General features: G+C 40.5%; 1 protein-coding gene across 3 annotated transcripts in view; it reads right to left on the minus strand.

Annotated features, from left to right (window-relative positions):
* FBXW7 (F-box and WD repeat domain containing 7) overlaps positions 1–18,559 on the minus strand; it is a 341,368-nt gene that overhangs the window by 302,860 nt on the left and 19,949 nt on the right. For all 3 annotated transcript variants that reach the window (XM_077477038.1, XM_077477035.1, XM_077477036.1), the window contains exon 2: positions 4,055–4,444. The gene's annotated coding sequence lies outside the window, so the exon portion shown is untranslated. The remainder of the gene's footprint in view (positions 1–4,054; positions 4,445–18,559) is intronic.

The following is an 18,559-nucleotide window of genomic DNA, read 5'->3' on the forward strand; positions in this document are numbered from 1 at the left end:
TGCTTTTCCATAGGAGTTAATGTAGGGTCCAATCAGGTCTGCCTGAAAAAAAACTGACAGGCAGACCTGATTGGACAGCTTGTGTGAAAGGCGCCTTATGGTTGCTATTTGTTAGGGTTTTGTTAAAGACAAAACTGGTAAATGTAACCATGCAGTGTGGTCTCCTCCCCCTCAACTCTATAGGCTAAATGCTTATTTGGCTAGTGGGGAATAGGAAAAAAAAAAGAGCGTAATGTAATAAAATTATAATCTCTCTCTCTCTCTCTCTCTCTCTCTCTCTATTTTTATATATATATATATATATATATATATATATATATATATATATATATATATATATATATATATATATATATATATATATATATATATATATATATATATATTCACATCTCCCTTTCATTGGCTTCCTCCACTCCATGTAAACTGTCCCCCACAGACATTCACTCTCGCTACCAGGTCTGTTTCAGCTTTCCAATTTAATCACATACAAAACGCAGGACCAGCAGCCTGCATCATACAGAAGAACAGCGAGGGCCCCCCCCTCCCCACATTCCCGAGTAGCGGACGAAGAAAGAGGGCATCCACTCCCACGGGAATAAGGAATAGAGCTGCGCGATCAATCGTTAATAGTTATCGCAATTTCCCCCTTGCGATCTTGACAAAGTATTTTCCCTGATTTTCTATGCAGAGATTTCTCTGCTCTGCTGAAGCCACAGCCCTCAAGAGAAAAAAATAAAATAAAAAAATCGGGCAGTCTCCCAAGTATCACAACATTGTTCTGAACAAAGTATAAACATTGTAACCATTTGTCCTTTAGATCAAAGGAATACAGTTTGGTGTGTAAATGAGGGAGGTTTAAGCACTAACACACTAAACCTTTTTCTAACATTTGCCGATTTAAAGTCAAAAATATTTTTTTGCTAGAAAATGACTTGGAACCCCCCAAACATCATATATTGTTTTATAGCAGAGACCCTAGGGAATAAAATTGTGGTTGTTGCAATATTTTAGGTCACACTGTATTTGTACAGCAGTCTTTCAAATGCAATTTTTTTTGAAAAAAAAAAAAAAAAACACACACTTTGAATAAAAAAAAAAAATTAACAGTAAAAGTTAGCCCATTTTTTTTTTTTGCATAGTATGAAAGATATAACGATGCTAGAATTGTAATCTTTATTATTCTAAACAGAAAAATCGTGATTCTCATTTTGGCCAGAATCGTGCAGCTCTAATAGACACACATGCATTTACTCCCATGCAGGGAGGGATAAGGGGGTCCACTGCATGGGTAAATTTAAACACATTCCAGGGTTAAGCCCCATACACACTATCAGATTGTCTGCAGACTTTTGTCTTTAGATTTACCAAAACCATGTAGTGGAAGGGCCTGCCTGATTGCATACACATTGAAACTCTTGAGGTTTGACCTCATATTATATGGTTTTGGTAAATCTGAAGACAAAAGTCTGCAGACAATCTGATAGTGTGTATGGGGCTTTAGGCTTCAAAACTAATTTAATATATACCAGCCAACTATAAATGATCAAAACTGCTGCTAACAAAACATTAAAAAAAAAATTCCTAGCTGTTGCTTTTCTGTTGGAATGCCGTTTGAGGTCTCCACAAATATGTGGCCTGCAATGTTATGGGAACAGGCACCAAAAGATAAAAGGATATATTTCTAACAAAAGCCACTGTGTAGTTAGTGCAAGTCAAATTCTGTTTGTTCATATCAAAGTTAAAGTGCTCCTTTTTTGTAACGCAAAGTTAAAGTGGAACTAAAAAGGAAACCTTTTTTTATACTAGGTAGAGTAAGGGAGGGTTATAACCTGTCAGCGTTTGTTTTTTTTTTGTTTTTCATCTGTGACTTATTGTGGAGATTACCCTTCACTTCCTGTCTCATTGCCATAACAGGAAATCTCTCCTAAGCCGGAGAAACATTTAGTGATAACAGTAAAAGCCAAATAGAGAGAGACTGAATCTCTCAAATGGGGGCAGTAATAAGAACCTGATGGATTAAAAACAACCTATCAGAAATGTATCCAAAACTATAACAAAATATGTATTTATAAATTTTTGTATTGGAGCCTGCAAAGCAAAGAAGCTGGTTTCTTGAAGACTATAGTTGCAGGTCCATATTAAGGAACAGACCACTGGTTTAGGGGGTGGAGAAAAATATCAATGGGCTACAACTGCCACATGCTGGGTCAAGCACGACCATCTTGCTTTTTATATCATAGGAAGCCGGTTGTCTCTTCAGGTTCTCAAAGCCAAACCCTGACGACAAGCCATCAGGTCCACCCTCCAGCCTCTGTGTGTTCCTGCAGCCTCCTGAGATGCCCAACAGGGATATCACAGGAAACTGCAGGAGCAGGGACACTTCATTTTCTCCCACGCATAAAAAGGATGCAAGGAAGACATCGGAGAAAAAACATTTTTTTTTTAAACGCGAATACAAAAAATGATCAACTTGTTTTAAACTCTTCAAGACGTTAGGTAAAACAAATCCTAACACCAGAACACAATTTTGCAACTTTGACATGTGTCAGTAGCAATGTACATATCAACGCAATTACTTTGTGTAGCCAGGTGAATTATACTGGGTCTGTTTCAGGACAAACTGGGCTTTCATGTGGTGGCAAAAAGTAATGGACATCTGTTTTTGTATCAAAGAAACCGATTTACAAAATAGTAAAAAGTTATAATTTTTATAATTTAGCTTTAAATTTCTTGCAGTTTCCTCTAACATACCAAAGACCAACCCAAAATAGATTCTCCAGCTCCCGGCATTCGCAGCGATCCCACATGTCTATGTTACTCCTTGTTTGTACCACAGTAGGGCCCAGAAACAATAGTACGCATTTTGTTTTTATCCTACCTAAAGCACACCAGCACTAAAGCATTAACTAGTAACTAAACTACTAATTAAAAAAAAAAAATCTACATAAAATATGCTGACCCTGACCTTTGACTCTGGCCCTGAACTTTGCCCCTAATTTTAACGCCAAACCCTAACCCTGGCACTGATCTGGACCAAACCTTGATCTAGCCATTTATTTTTTCCATACACTTTTGGTTGTTTACATTTTTTCTCCCCTAGCAAGGAGAGAGGGATACAATGTATTTTTCTCCCCAGAGAAGAAAAAAACCACAAGGTTGGGCTGCACAGTGAATGATCACTGTGATAACCAATAAGAGGCTATTAAAGTGATGAGGAACTGTGACTCGCAGTTGCCAATAGTATGAGACCCCGGTGAAAGCCCAATATCTGTGCTGGGAGCGTGCTGTGTAATGTGCTCCAAGCATAAACGTGTGCATATATGCGGCCTCACGGAAAAATATCCACTTGCATGAGCCTGCTTTTATGTCTACAGGCAGAGGCAAGGTGTTAAAATATGATGAAAAAAAAGCTTGTTTGGAATTTTAAATGTGAAAAAAAAAATTTGAATGCTAGGCATATATAAAGGACACAAATTAAACCAGCTGCAAAAGAATTAATAAAACATTAAAATTCTTTTATATATTTACAAGCAATGTAAGAACTTGAATTTGACCTGGTATTAGCTTCTTGCCATGCCTGTTTAGTAGGGCTGGAATGTAAGAGGAGGAATCAACACAAGGAGCCACTCAGTTCATGTGCTGACAGGAAACATGCTGATAGAAAGAAAAGCAGACAAAGAGACGGCCTCATAATTGCTGCTTTGCCTTTGACTGTCCATTCACAGGCTGTGGTAAGTTCAGGAAGACCTGGGCTCAGTAGAGGTGGATTGAATAATGCTGCCCATCAAACTGAGGACATGTGAAGGCTGAAAAAACACTCTGGGTAAAATCTCTGTACTGAAAGTAAATATTGCAACAAATGCTAGTTTTATTTGATCTTGTAATAGTCTATTTTTATGTTATTTTTCAGCTGGAGCTCTGCTTTAATATAATGCTTTCTATGGCAGTGTTTGTGAAACTATCATTGTAAATAAATCACTCATAAAAAAATAATTTCCAATATATACAGTAATTCATACAAGAAAAAAAAAAAATTCACTGACAAACCAACCTGCTCTAGTCGATGACCCTGTGAAGACAGACTGATTGTGGCTCTCAGAGATTGTTTTTGGCAGTAGAAGGTAGGCAGCTTCCAGGGGTCCTGACGTCAGGAAGGGAGTAGCACATCCATGATGAGGATGGTATTCACCTATTTCTTTAAACTTCAGCTGTCAGTTAACAGTTCATCGGTTTAAGATTTAACTGCATGCAGCAGAAATTCTCTAACCTCACTCTTCCTTAGGATAAGAAAGTATTACCCAAAGTCTTTAAATGCGCAGCATGCGTCCGCTCAGTCATGTATCCCTCAGGCTTTTCTCATGTGCGGAAGTCGGCAAGCCTTGAAGTCAGGTATCCTGTGAGTCTTGGATCATTTTTAAGATATGATCTGGAAGCCGATAACCTGTAGAGAAGGGAAGTTTAAGATTGAAAATGTAACACAAAATACTATGCTTACCTCAGCAAAAAAAAAAAAAAAGAGTGAAATACTTCATAGGTGTTTTTCAATTAAAATTACCCATCGTGCAAAGACTCATTCGTTAGACAAACACTGGTAGAGTCCCTGCAAATGTTCAAGTCTCTTCACAAAATAAAGACCATTAAAGTGGTTTTAAAGCCTTACAAACCACTTTGACCTACAGGTAAGCCTAGATTAAGGCTTACCTGTTGGTCCAAGAAATATCTCCTCAACCTATACGGTTGAGGAGATATTTACCCGAAGACAGCCACCGCTGTCTACGGGGCATTCGCCATAGACAGCGGCGCGCAGGCCGCAGATCGCAGTGATATGCCATGAGTGTCGGCTCCCGCGCGCATGCGCTGGAGGGACGTCATCGCGGCTCTGGCGCTGTGATTCGTCTGAGCCGCGATGACGTCACTCCAGCGCATGCGCCGTAGACAGCGGTGGTTGTCTTCGGGTAAAGATCTCCTAAACCGTATAGGTTTAGGAGATATTTCTTGGACCTACAGGTAAGCCTTAATCTAGGTCGCTCCGGGATCCATGGTAGCGGTGAAGAGGAAGACTGAGGACCACTTCGGGGGCTTCGTTCTCAGGTAAGCTATTCTTAATGAGCTAGTATGCTATGCATACTAGCTCATTATGCCTTTGCCTTGCAGGGTGTTTCTCCCCCCCCCCCCCCCTTTAACCTACCCCTCCAATATAAAGTGAAATGCAAAAGAAAAGGATGGTGAAGAGGTCAAGAGTTCAGATATTAATATATATATATATATATATATATATATATATATATATATATATATATATATATATATATATATATATATATATATATATATATATATATATATATATATATTTTCCCCCTTTTACATATTTTCAAACCATCCCAGCTACACTACAGTTCACTAAACCACCATAACTAAAGCAAGTCATAATCTGGTGTGCATGCTTGAGAAGATGCTGAGCAAACTTGCACACCTTAGTCTCCTAAGAAAAGGGATACAATGTCAGTCGAAAAGAACACACTGCTACACAAAGCTAGGAGAGTGCTGCTCACCCCAAACAAATCAGAGTAGAACAAGTTCCCCCACTAACGGGATTTTTAGGCAGCAAAAAACAGTAATAGATGCATATCAAAATAATATGAAAAGTAATTTTAATGTTTGGTAAAAACATGAGCTCCACCTGAACAATTAAAAACGGACTCTTATATACAGAGTACAATGATATCAATGGACGTACACTAACACAGACAGCTATAAATGACACTGTATAATATGATAGCAGTAAAAATATAGTCCTAACGCGTTTCAACCCCCAGGGGGGTCTTCTTCAGAGATGGTCTGTTGATAAAAACAAAATTACATTGAATAAATATATCAAGTGTTATTTGTACTGGGAATACCTCATATTTGTTAGTATAATTTACCCAATGGTGTACTTCCAAAGAAATAAAATGAGTTATGATACTTTTGATGGAGTTCCCCCATAAGATGGTGCCTCAATTTCCTTCACACATCTGGAATGTTACCCGGTCCATATATACCGCCAGGGTGCCAAGGGGAGAGAAGGTAGGGTCAGAGAACCAGTGGCGTGGCTCACGAGAGGTCACACGTATGCCACACCCCCCCATAAATATAGGGAGTGGGTGCAGATATCGGCAGCCGGATAGTGTGGTAAAGTCACATCTGCAGTAGAATCCCAACATAGATAGAATTAAGAACATATATTTGATATATGAACACAGGGTGTATATATGGCATGAAATTATTGTCATACCCATAATCTATGTATATAGAGAATACATCCCTAAAAACCTATGTAAAGTGCTTTAAAAAGGAAGAAAGGGAGAAAGTTAGAGACCTTACCCAGATACAGAAAAAAAAAAAAGAAAAAGAAGAAGAACTCCCAAGTAGTGGAGCAAGTGAGAAAAGCAAGAAATGCATGCATAGAAAAATTGCCAGTTGAGAAAAAGGGGGAATCAATGAAGGAGTGATGTAAAAGACAAGAACAACATGTAAATTGCTGAAATGAGCGAGTGGAAAAGGATATGAGTTGGTGAAAAATGCATGTAAACAAAGTGCCTGAAAAAGGATCAAGTATGTGTGAATAAACATAGTATTGACTGTGCATAAAAAATTGCAAGAATGATGTGAAAAGTGAGATGCTAAAAGGAAAATAAGTGTATAATGAGTGAGCAATGTTCCTGACTGTACGTGGGAGATAGACTAACAGGCAAGGAAGTGCAAGAGAAAGTGAAGAAAATAGATAAATAAAAAACCAATGAAAGAAAACCGAGCGGGTATGCTAGCCTAATTTAGTAGACGATGTCAGTAGTAAGAATGGAGGCTATTACCTGAATTGCTGGGCTTGATAAAAAGTTATCCGAGTAGGGAAGGGAAGGACTGCGACCGGAAAACTAGCCCGGGAGAAGTGACAGGCGCAGTCACTAACTCGTATTCTACAGAATCACCCAATCTGAAATTTAGTAAGTCAATCAGAATACTACTTTACAGGTTTCAAGAGGTTACTTGAATGCAGTAAGTCAACAAATTCAGATCAAAAAAAGGTAAATAGCCAAGCTTACCAACCGAAAGGTGGAGGTTCATAAGGTCCTTTCTCATAAAGTAAATGTGCACTTCCTATAGGGAAGGGTGTTTATATAAAGCCCATGGATTAACTTGCAGGTGTAGGCCGCCCTCCTAATGACCGGTATTTACCCAATACCGCATGGCCGCCTGATCAGGTTAACTTTTTATCAAGCCCAGCAATTCAGGTAATAGCCTCCATTCTTACTACTGACATCGTCTACTAAATTAGGCTAGCATACCCGCTCGGTTTTCTTTCATTGGTTTTTTATTTATCTATTTTCTTCACTTTCTCTTGCACTTCCTTGCCTGTTAGTCTATCTCCCACGTACAGTCAGGAACATTGCTCACTCATTATACACTTATTTTCCTTTTAGCATCTCACTTTTCACATCATTCTTGCAATTTTTTATGCACAGTCAATACTATGTTTACTCACACATACTTGATCCTTTTTCAGGCACTTTGTTTACATGCATTTTTCACCAACTCATATCCTTTTCCACTCGCTCATTTCAGCAATTTACATGTTGTTCTTGTCTTTTACATCACTCCTTCATTGATTCCCCCTTTTTCTCAACTGGCAATTTTTCTATGCATGCATTTCTTGCTTTTCCTCACTTGCTCCACTACTTGGGAGTTTTTTTTTTTTTTTTTTTTTTTAACGTATCTGGGTAAGGTCTCTTCCTTTCTCCCTTTCTTCCTTTTTAAAGCACTTTACATAGGTATTTAGATATTTAGGGATGTATTCTCTATATACATAGATTATGGGTATGACAATAATTTCATGCCATATATACACCCTGTGTTCATATATCAAATATATGTTCTTAATTCTATCTATGTTGGGATTCTACTGCAGATGTGACTTTACCACACTATCCGGCTGCCGATATCTGCACCCACTCCCTATATTTATGGGGGGGTGTGGCATACGTGTGACCTCTCGTGAGCCACACCACTGGTTCTCTGACCCTACCTTCTCTCCCCTTGGCACCCTGGCGGTATATATGGACCGGGTAACATTCCAGATGTGTGAAGGAAATTGAGGCACCATCTTATGGGGGAACTCCATCAAAAGTATCATAACTCATTTTATTTCTTTGGAAGTACACCATTGGGTAAATTATACTAATATGAGGTATTCCCAGTACAAATAACACTTGATATATTTATTCAATGTAATTTTGTTTTTATCAACAGACCATCTCTCTGAAGAAGACCCCCCTGGGGGTTGAAACGCGTTAGGACTATATTTTTACTGCTATCATATTATACAGTGTCATTTATAGCTGTGTCTGTTAGTGTACGTCCATTGATATCATTGTAATCTGTATATAAGAGTCCGTTTTTAATTGTTCAGGTGGAGCTCATGTTTTTACCAAACATTAAAATTACTTTTCATATTATTTTGATATGCATCTATTACTGTTTTTTGCTGCCTAAAAATCCCGTTTGTGGGGGAACTTGTTCTACAGGGATACAATGTCATTGCCAGTCCAAACCCAAAATCTACCTGACCCCTTAGAATCCATTCACACCTGCGCGTACTGCTGCGACACCTACTGCGCTGCTTTTTCTTTTAATAGCTTTTTTGTGGTGCATTTTTTGGAGCGACACCATTCATTTAAATGGGTCTCCCTTGGCTCCAAAAATAAACTAAAAAAAAAATAAAAAAAATAAAAAAAAACTCCAAATGTTGGCACAGAGCCAGGCATCTTTGGCATTCGTCAATCTCGGTAAAAATGCACCACATTTGGGGTGCCATTAGGATTCTGGAATCATGGGCAGAATCGCAGGATTCCAGTACACCCAGGTATGAATGGAGCCTAAGGCCTCATATACACTACCGTTCAGAGGCAGTTGGCTGCATTTTTCAGCTGCTCCTGAACTCATCCAATGTGATCTTATGTGTACACAGGTCAGTTTAACATAGTTTTAGGCAGTTGTTTAGAGGCCTTTTTTGAAAACCAAGTGTGCTGCGTGCTGTGAATGGCCGAGCAATCTTCTGGGATCTGTAACATGTCCCAGAAGATTGCAGGGAGGAAGGGGGGGGAGAGGAACTTCCTTCTGGCACTGTGGAGCCAGGGGAGGAAGTGGGAGCTGGGTGCCCATATTAAAAAAAAAAAAAAAAAAAAAAATGGATATGTCAGGGGGTCACCTGCACTTAAAGCCCAAGTTGCTTTTTTGGGTGGAACTCCACTTTAAGGGCTCATGCAAATTGCAGTTTAAAGCTCCTACAGGCTTTTGATTTTTTTTCTGCCTAGAAACTCCCCTCCATGTTAGCCATGCTTTGTTCATGCACACTAGGGCTTTTTCAGGCATATGCTCCTATAGGCAGAAAAAAAAAAAAAACTTGCGTTTTTCCAGAGGAGCTAGTGACCCAAAGAGCTCAAACAAGCTAAAAAAAAAAAGCTCAAAAACATTTGTTACAGCTTTTTGTTTTGTTTATACAGTGGTTAAGAAAATACTACTATCTAGGAGGATTTGAAAAAAAAAATGCTTATGCTCAAAAAAATAAAAAAAAAAACCTCAAAAGAGCTCAAAAAAAGAACAAGCTTCTTCAAGCTTTTAGAGGCAGCAATAAAAGCAGCTTCTTTTTTGAGCCGCAGTGTGCATAAGCCCTAAAGGTGATCCTCCATGTACACAATTTTAGTTTTGGGTTAATTTTACCATATACTTTTTTTTATATGAAGGTAAAGCTTTGAATTGTTCAATGGAGGGTTTCATGGGTGAATTAGTATGGAAAAAAAAAAAGTTTACAAGGAGACAAAAAGTAATTGTATTTTAACAATGCATACTTTGAGCTATGCTAAAAAGTAAGCCAGTCAGAGCAGTTCCCAAATGAGAACAGATAGTGATGTGGTTGAGTACAGCTGATGTTTTCAGAGGGTGTGCGATTCTGTGTTTTGAGGGTGTGCATCAATACCAGCTCTGAACTGAGCACTGTCACTGCGAATAGAAACAAAACAATTATCTACCACTGCCACCCATTAACCCAACGGTTACCATATATTATACCAGAACAATAGACAAAAAGTGTACGCAATGGTACAGTATAGCAACACCACCTGTTAGCACTATATCTTTTAAGACAAACCATGCTAATAAACAAAGCAATTGACTTCCTGCCACAAGCCACAAATAGCATCCATACTACTGCAACTAACCAGCTGATTCAGCACTCAGTTGACATATAGTCAGACTTGTCCTAGATGTACTAGTAATATAAGCTTACAGAGGTTATAAAGCCTAAACATTTTCAAAAGGGGGTGTAAACCGTCTTTTTTTTTATGTACATAAACAAACATGTCATACTTGCCTCCACTGTGCAGTTAGTTTTGCACAGAGTGGCCCCGATCCACCTCATTCGGGGACCCCCAGCGAGCCGATAGGTCCACTACGCATCGGGTGTCCACGTTGGGGAAGCACTCTCCTTGATAGACACCCATGCGGGCACGCTCCCGAGTCCTGCTTCTGCGTGTATTCACAAAGAAAGCAGGACTCAGCCCCGCCAGCTGGAGCCCGCACCATTGGATTTGATTGACAGGAGAGGGAGGCAATCACTGTGTTGCTATCAATCTATCCAATCAAGAGCTGAAAAAACGGGCAGAGAGGTAGAGCACATCTCCGCCATGGGCACGAACGGGCTCAGGTGAGTATAATGCTCAGTGTCAGTATTTTCACCTTAGGATGCATGAAGGTGAAAGAACACGAGGGTATACAACCCCTTTAATGTGGCTGTAAACCTCAGACATTAAATATGATCAAAGCATATCCCTCTATAGTGTGTACTCGTCTTAATTAAGAGCACCAAGTCTAGGTTCACACATGTCCAGAGCAAATTTCCCCTCCATTCTCACTGTCATTTCAAAAGCAGCTGCGATTTCCACATACAGTGCAGATGTCAATTTTAAGAGCCAGTGGCCACCGACATCTTTACCCACTTGCTGACGTTGATATATGTCAGCAAAGTGGCACGTTGCCACGAATCGGCATATATGAACGGCGGCTCCTTTCACCACTCCAGCCCCGGAAGATTTGGCTGCTCAATGACCAGGCCGTTTTTTGCGGTTCGGCACTGCATCACTTTAACGGACAATTGCGCAGTCGTGGGACATTGTACCAAATCAGAATTCATGCCTTTTTTTTACCACAAATAGAGCTTTCTTTTGGTGGTATTTTATCACCCCTGTGGTTTTTATTTTTTGCGCTATAAACAAAAAAAGACCGGCAATTTTGAAAAAAAATAAAAATTAAAAATAAACACACACACAACACAATATTTTGTACTTTTTACTATAATATATACCAAATTATTATTATTTTTTTTATTAAAAAAAAGCTATTTTTTTTCCTCAGTTTAGGCCGACATGTATTCTTCTAAAAAAATAAAAAACGCAATAAGCGTATATTCATTGGTTTGTGCAAAAGATATAGCATCTACAAAAAAAAGGGGCAAGATTTATGGCTTTTTTTTTTTTTACTACTAATGCCAGTGAGCAGCCATTTTTTATCGGGACTGCAACATTGTGGCGGACAGATCGAATACTTGAGCCATTTTTGGGACCATTGGCATTTATACAGTGATCAGTGCTATAAATATGCATTCATTACTGTGCAAATGTCACTGGCAGGAATTAACACTAGGGGGCGAACAGGAGGTTAACTGTGTTACCTAGGGAGTGATTCTAACTGTGGGAGATGGGACTACTGTCTGGGCGTTCAAACTTCGTATGAACAACAGATCGCTCTCCTCACCCCTGACAGTATGGAGATCTGTCTGTATACATTGACAGATCTCAGTTCTGTCTGTGTGGAGCGATTGTGGGTGCCCAGTGATGATCACGACCGCCAGGCACACTCATCGGCTCTGGTTAAAAGGCGACCCACGTACAGCTACGGTGCACACCCGCTGCACGGCGGGGGCCCCCACCGATGCATGTGGCTGGCAGGCGTGAACGCATGCACGAGAGCTAGAATGGGGATTTGTGTGTATTAACACATATTGGCCTAAACTGATGAAGAATTCAGTTTTTTTGGGGGTGATATTTATAATAGCAAAAAGTAAAAAATAAAAAATAAATCCTTTTCAAAATTGTCTGTGTCTTTTTGTTTATAACGCATCAAATACCAAAAAAAAAGAAAGCTCTAGTTGTGGAGAAAAAAAAAAGCACATCAATTTTGGGTACAACGTCACATGACCGCACAATTGTCAGTTAAAGCAACACCGTGCCATATCACAAAAAAATGTCCCCATCATTAACCACTTCCCACCCGGCCAATGTATATATACGGCGGGTGGGAGCCGCCTGCTCCTGATAGGACGTTCAGGAACGTCATTCAGGAGCAGCGGGATCGCGCGCGCGCCCGCGCAGCGGCGCGATCCCGATGTGCTCGTGTCACCCGGACACGGCACATCTCAGATCGGCAGGAGGGCTCTGTGATTGGCCCTCCTGATCACATGACGGCCGTGTCCAATCACGGCCGTCATGTGATGTAAACAAACAGCCGGTTGCTAGGCAATCGGCTCTCCTCTCCTCACACGGAAGTCACCGCTGAGAAGAGGAGAGCAGAACGCTGCAGCCGGCTGATGATCAGTGAGTATGGGCTGCTTTTCACAGCTTTTTACTCACTGATCATCAGTGTAGTGTAAACACACAACACACCACACAGTGAAAACACAGTCCCCACATATGTCCCCAAAACACACATGTCCCCAAAACATACATGTCCCTAATAATAAAAACATGTCCCCCACATATGTCCCACTAAAATCACATGTCCCAATGATTATCTGCACACATATGTACGTGATCACCTGCACACATATGTACATGATCATTTGCGTACATATGTCCGTGATCACACAAACCAATTATTATACACTTAACGGAATTTTTTTTACCAAAAACATGTAGCAGAATACATTTTGGCTTAAATTTATGACAAAATTTGATTTTATTGGATTTCTTTTCAAATAGAAAAAAGAAAATATTGTTTTTTTCCCAAATTTCCGCTTTTTTTGCGCTTATATCGCAAAAAAAAAAAACCGGAGTCGTGAATAAATAACACCAAAATAAAGCTCTATTTGTGCGAACAAAATGATAACAATTTCATTTGGGTACAGTGTAGCATGACCGCGCAATTGTCACTGAAAGCGCTAGAGCGCTGAAAGCTGAAAATTGGGCTGGGAAGGAAGGGGGTGAAAGTGCCCTGTATTGAAGTGGTTAAGCAGGAAAATCTTCTGGGGCTGAAGTGGTTAACAATAGCTGGTTAAGGAGCGGACCGGGAAGACAGCCGCAGCATCCTTAACAATGGATGCCTAATGGGCTGCCAGTGGGGTTGCCCGCTGACAGTTGAATGTAAAAGAAAAAAAAAACAAAGACATTGCCTGCAATAGATCTGGTATGGATTTTGAGGGGAACCCGACACCAATTTTTTTTTTTTAACACATGCAGTTTTATTGCAGAATGTAAAAAATTATGTTCTTTCTTCAAAATTGTCAGTTTTTTTTGTTTATAGCACAAAAAACTGCAGAGGTGATCAAATACCACCAAAAGAAAGCTCCATAAAAAGGGGGAAAAAAAGAAAAAAAAGGGACATCTATTTTGTTTGGGTACAATGCCACATGCCCGCGCAATTAAAGGGGTAAATCCTTCTGGGGGTGAAGTGGTTCAACTGGAGAGAGAACGTCTCCTTGGGAAGATGTCCCAAGACAACTAAAAGGCAATCAACATCACCTTGTCCCTGGGGTCCTGGTCAGGAAGGGGGTAAAACCTTCCGGGGCTGAAGTTACAAAAAAAAAAAAACACAACACACAACAATGTCCCCTAGTGTAGATCCAGCATCAATCACGATGCCGCCACAAAAGTTTTATTTTTTAGTATTATATACACATATACACACACGCACACACACACACACACAGTTGTGCTCATAAGTTTACACAGAATTATGATTTCTTGGCCATTTTTCCGAGAATATGAATGATAAAAAAAAAAAAAAAAAACTCTCACTCATGGTGTTTGGCTGAAGCCATTTATTATCAAACTGTTTACTCTTTAAAGCGGAGGTCCACCCTAAAGTGGACCTATCACTCATTGGAATCCTCCGGCGCCACAATTGGCACCTTTCAGGGGGGAGGGGGGTGCAGATACCTGTACAGTACAGGTATCTGCACCCACTTCCAGCGTAGATTCTGCAAAAGGTACGCCCCTTTCCGCAGAATCTACGCCCCTTTCCGAAAGTACCCCGCTGCTTGCTGGGAAACACACGGATCCCAGAGACAGCGGGGACCATCCTTATAGCGCAGCGCGGCTCGCGCATGCGCAGTAGGGAACCGGGAAATGAAGCCGAAAGGCTCCACTTCTTGATTCCCATACCCAAGATGGCGGCGGCAGCACCGGAGAAACGATAGAGAGATCGCCTTCGGGTGCAGACATCGCGGGCGCGCTGGGCGGGTAAGTGTCATTATTTTAAAAGTCAGCAGCTGCAGTATTTGTAGCTGCTGGCTTTAAAAAAAAAATTAAAATAAAACACGGCGGAACTCCCGGCGGACTCCCGCTTTAAATCATAATGGCAACAGAAACTATCCAAATGATCCTGGTCAAAAGTTTACATACCCCAGTCTTAATACCGTGTATTTCCCCTTTTAACATTAATGACAGCTTGAAGTCTTCTGTGGCATTTGTGGATGAGGCTCTTTATCTTCTCAGATGGTAACGGTGCCCATCCCTCTTGGCAAAAAGCCTCCAGTTCCTGTAAATTCTTGGGCCGTTTTGCATGAACTGCACCTTTGAGATCTCCCCAATGTGGCTCAATGATATTGAGGTCAGGAGATTGAGATGGCCACTCCAGAACCTTCTAATTATTCTGCTGTAGCCAATGACAGGTCGACCTGGCCTTGTGTTTTGGATCATTGTCACATTGGAATGTCCAAGTAAATCCCATGAGCAGCTTCCTGGCTGATAAATGCAAATGTTTCTTCAGTATTTTTTGATAACATAGTGAATTTATCTTGCCATAAATTTTGACCAAATTTCCTGTGCCTTTGTAGCTCACACAATCGCCAAAACATCAAGGATCCACCTCAGTGTTTCACAAAAGGAATGGTGTACCTTTCATCATAGGCCTCGTTGACAACTCTCCAAATGTAGCGTTTCTGGTTGTGGCCAAAAAGCACAATTTTGGTCTCATCACTTTTGAGGCTTGTCTCTGTGCTGTTTGATGTATTGTAAGCTGGATACTTTGTGGCATTTGCATAGTAATGGCTTTCTTCTGGCGACTCAACCATGCAACCCTCCTTATTGTGCATCTTGAAACAACCACACCACGTTTTCAGAGAGTCCTGTATTGTGGCTGAAATTTTAGTTGGTCTATCTGACCGTGGTTTGGTTTCATCAGAACTCCTCATTTTCCACCTCTCGATTACAGTTTGAACACTGCTGATTGGCATTCTCAATTCCTTTGGATATCTTTTTATATCCCTTTCCTGTTTTATATAGTTCAACTACCTTTTCCTACAGATCCTTTGACAATTCTTTTGCTTTCCCCATGACTCAATCCAGAAACGTCAGTGCAGCACTGGATTAAAGATGCAAGGGTCTGTCAGGAGTCCAGAAACGCACTGACCTTTTTTACACACACATTACAAGCAAACAGATCACAGGTGAGGATGGTTACTTTTAACCACTTGCCATCTAGGCCAATTCTGAAAACGTCTCTCCTACATGTAAAATTCATCATTTTTTTGCTAGAAAATTACATAGCACCCCCAAACATTATATACTTTTTTTTTTAGCAAAGACCCTAGAGAAAACATTGGCGGACGTAACTTTTTATCTTGCACGGTATTTGCGCAGCAATTTCTCAAAAAATGTTTTCCTCCCAAATAAACAAAACACAAAACATTAGTTAGCCCAATTTGTTTGCATAATGTCAAAGATGAAGTTACGCTGAGTAGCTACCCAACATGTCATGCTTTAAAATTGAACGCGCTTGTGGAACGGCGCCAAAACTTCAATACTTAAAAATCCCCATAGACGACGCTTTAAAATTGTTTACCGTTTTGAATTACAGAGGAGGTCCAGGGCTAGAATTATTAATCTCACTCCAACGTTCATGGCGATACCTCACATTTGGTTTGAACACCGGTTTCAAATGTGGGCACAATTTAAGCATGCGTTTGCTTCTGCGTGCGAGCACATGGGGACAGGAGCACTTTACTTTTTTTGTTGTTAATTTTACTTAAAAAATAAATAAATTTTTTTACCTCTTATTCCTATTACAAGGATCGGTCCTCTTTACAGTGAGAAACACTGGAGGGCAGTGGGGGGGGGGGGGGGGGGGCATCCCCTCTATAATCATCCTTATGGTGTAGGGAATTTCCGGCTGAAAAACGATATCTGAATGATGCCTGTGGCTGCAGGCATCATTCAGATATACCCGCACAGGTCAAGGACTTCATATGATGTACCTTGGGCTGGAAGCACTTAATAGCCATTCAAATCCCTTTGTCTCAACTTGTGTGCATGTTATCAGGGTCATTTGGGTAGTTTGTTGTCATGAATTAAAAAGAGTAAAACACAGTTGATTGATAATGAATGGCTTTAGCCAAACGCTAACCATGAGTGAAAAAAAAGTCTGTGTTATTGATATTCTCTGAAAAATGACCAAGAAACCAAATTCTGCCAGGGTATGTAAACTTATGAGCATAACTATACAACAAATATATAAAAAAGGTGGGAGTCACCAGGTGGCCCCGCCCCATAGCTATTTAAGAACCGTCAGGCGGCGGAGCAGGCAGATGGCGGGAGCCAGTGACGGTTGCCAAGCTTTTTCTGGGTCGGCAGCGTCCATCGGGATTGATGCTGGATCTACACCGGAGGACGTTGATTTTGCTCCCCCTTGTGGATTGCCCGTAGCCCGATATGGTTTGGGGGGGGGGGGGGGGGGAGGGGAGACTCGCCCACTCAGCCTGCAAGCTCAAATAAGGGGGGGATATATATATTTTTTACTTTAGGCGTGGAGTTCCCCTTGAAATCCATACCAGACCTGCTGTTTTTTTCCCCTTATTGAATTTTTGTTCAAAATTAATGAGATGTGTGATTCAGATGTGTTCCCATAGAAGGCACATGAATCACACCACAGTGCTCAGAAAACTCACAGGACTCACTAAATTCGCACTGTCGCTGCACCGAATATATGTGAACCGCCTCCATAGAAAGCCGGCTTGGTTTACATGTCATGCGAATTGGATGCGGTTAAAAATGCATTCAATTCCCTTACGTGTGAACGGAGCCCAAGTAATTTCTGTCTGCTGCTTCCTTTCTCTGCTATCAGCATGAATCACTTCTGACAAGTTCCCAACACCAAGAGAAAAATGGTGATGGGAAGGCATCTCATAACAAATACTAATATCACTGAACAATATAAAAATATTCCTCACTGATCCCAGCGCCCAAAAGGAAAGGAAGTTAAAAAAAATCTCATCCAATTGTAAGCTGCTATCATAAATTAAATATCATATAAATATATAGTATAGATCATTCCTTAACCCTTCATGTAAAATATACTATATTGACAGCACTAAATATTTGAAAATTTTCAAACCTATATAGAAAATATATATAGAAAAGATGACAGTTCATAAATTGCGAGGAATCCACCAAAAAGTTTTTTTTGCAGCCCAAACAAGTGTTTATAAGCCATTCATTGCAGTATTCACAAGGTGAGGAAAAAGACAGTCCATCTCCAAGCCAAAGACACCAGTGCGCAGTAGCTTCACAATCAGTGACACCCCTTATGGTAAAACACTTACCAGAACTTAAAGGGTTACAGGCACATCACAAAAATCATTGGTTCCTCAGATTCCTTATAGTAATGCTTCCAATCAAACCAATACCCATAGGGTTGTCTGCAAGAATAGTTAAAGGTTCCTTGATTTCTTTACAACTATATCTTTGGTTCAATAGTACTCCACTCAGCAAAGATTCACATGTAGGGAAAATAAAAAACATATTCCAAAGTGCAAACCGTTTTTTATTTTTTAAACTTCTCATACGCTAATAAAACATACGTACACAATTTAAAATCACTCGCAGTACGATCAGGCTTGTCTCACCGCAGTCCTGGGAACCAAAGATGGTACAGGATCTCAGCATCCACGGCGGGTCCCGGGTAAACAATCAAACCTTCTCCCCTGCGATGATGTACAGCTGCTTGGTCAGGCCCATACGCGTTTCGTCACTACGTCTTCGTCTGTGGGCGTGGCCAAGCAGCGCAGCTCATACGCTTATATACAGAGAGGGAGGCGAGCGGACACGGAGACACTCCTCTGTCCCGCCTCCCTTACCTCCGTACCATACTAGAAGCGGAAGTGTCCGGACACGCCGTTGCTATACCAACGTGCCTCACAGCACAATAATATAACGTCAGACAAACTAGTCGTCGGTATATTGCTGGATCA

Source organism: Lithobates pipiens, unplaced genomic scaffold (genome assembly GCF_037356315.1).
Source record: "Lithobates pipiens isolate NorthernLeopardFrog02 unplaced genomic scaffold, aLitPip1_a1.2 Scaffold_13, whole genome shotgun sequence".
NCBI lineage: Eukaryota > Metazoa > Chordata > Amphibia > Anura > Ranidae > Lithobates > Lithobates pipiens.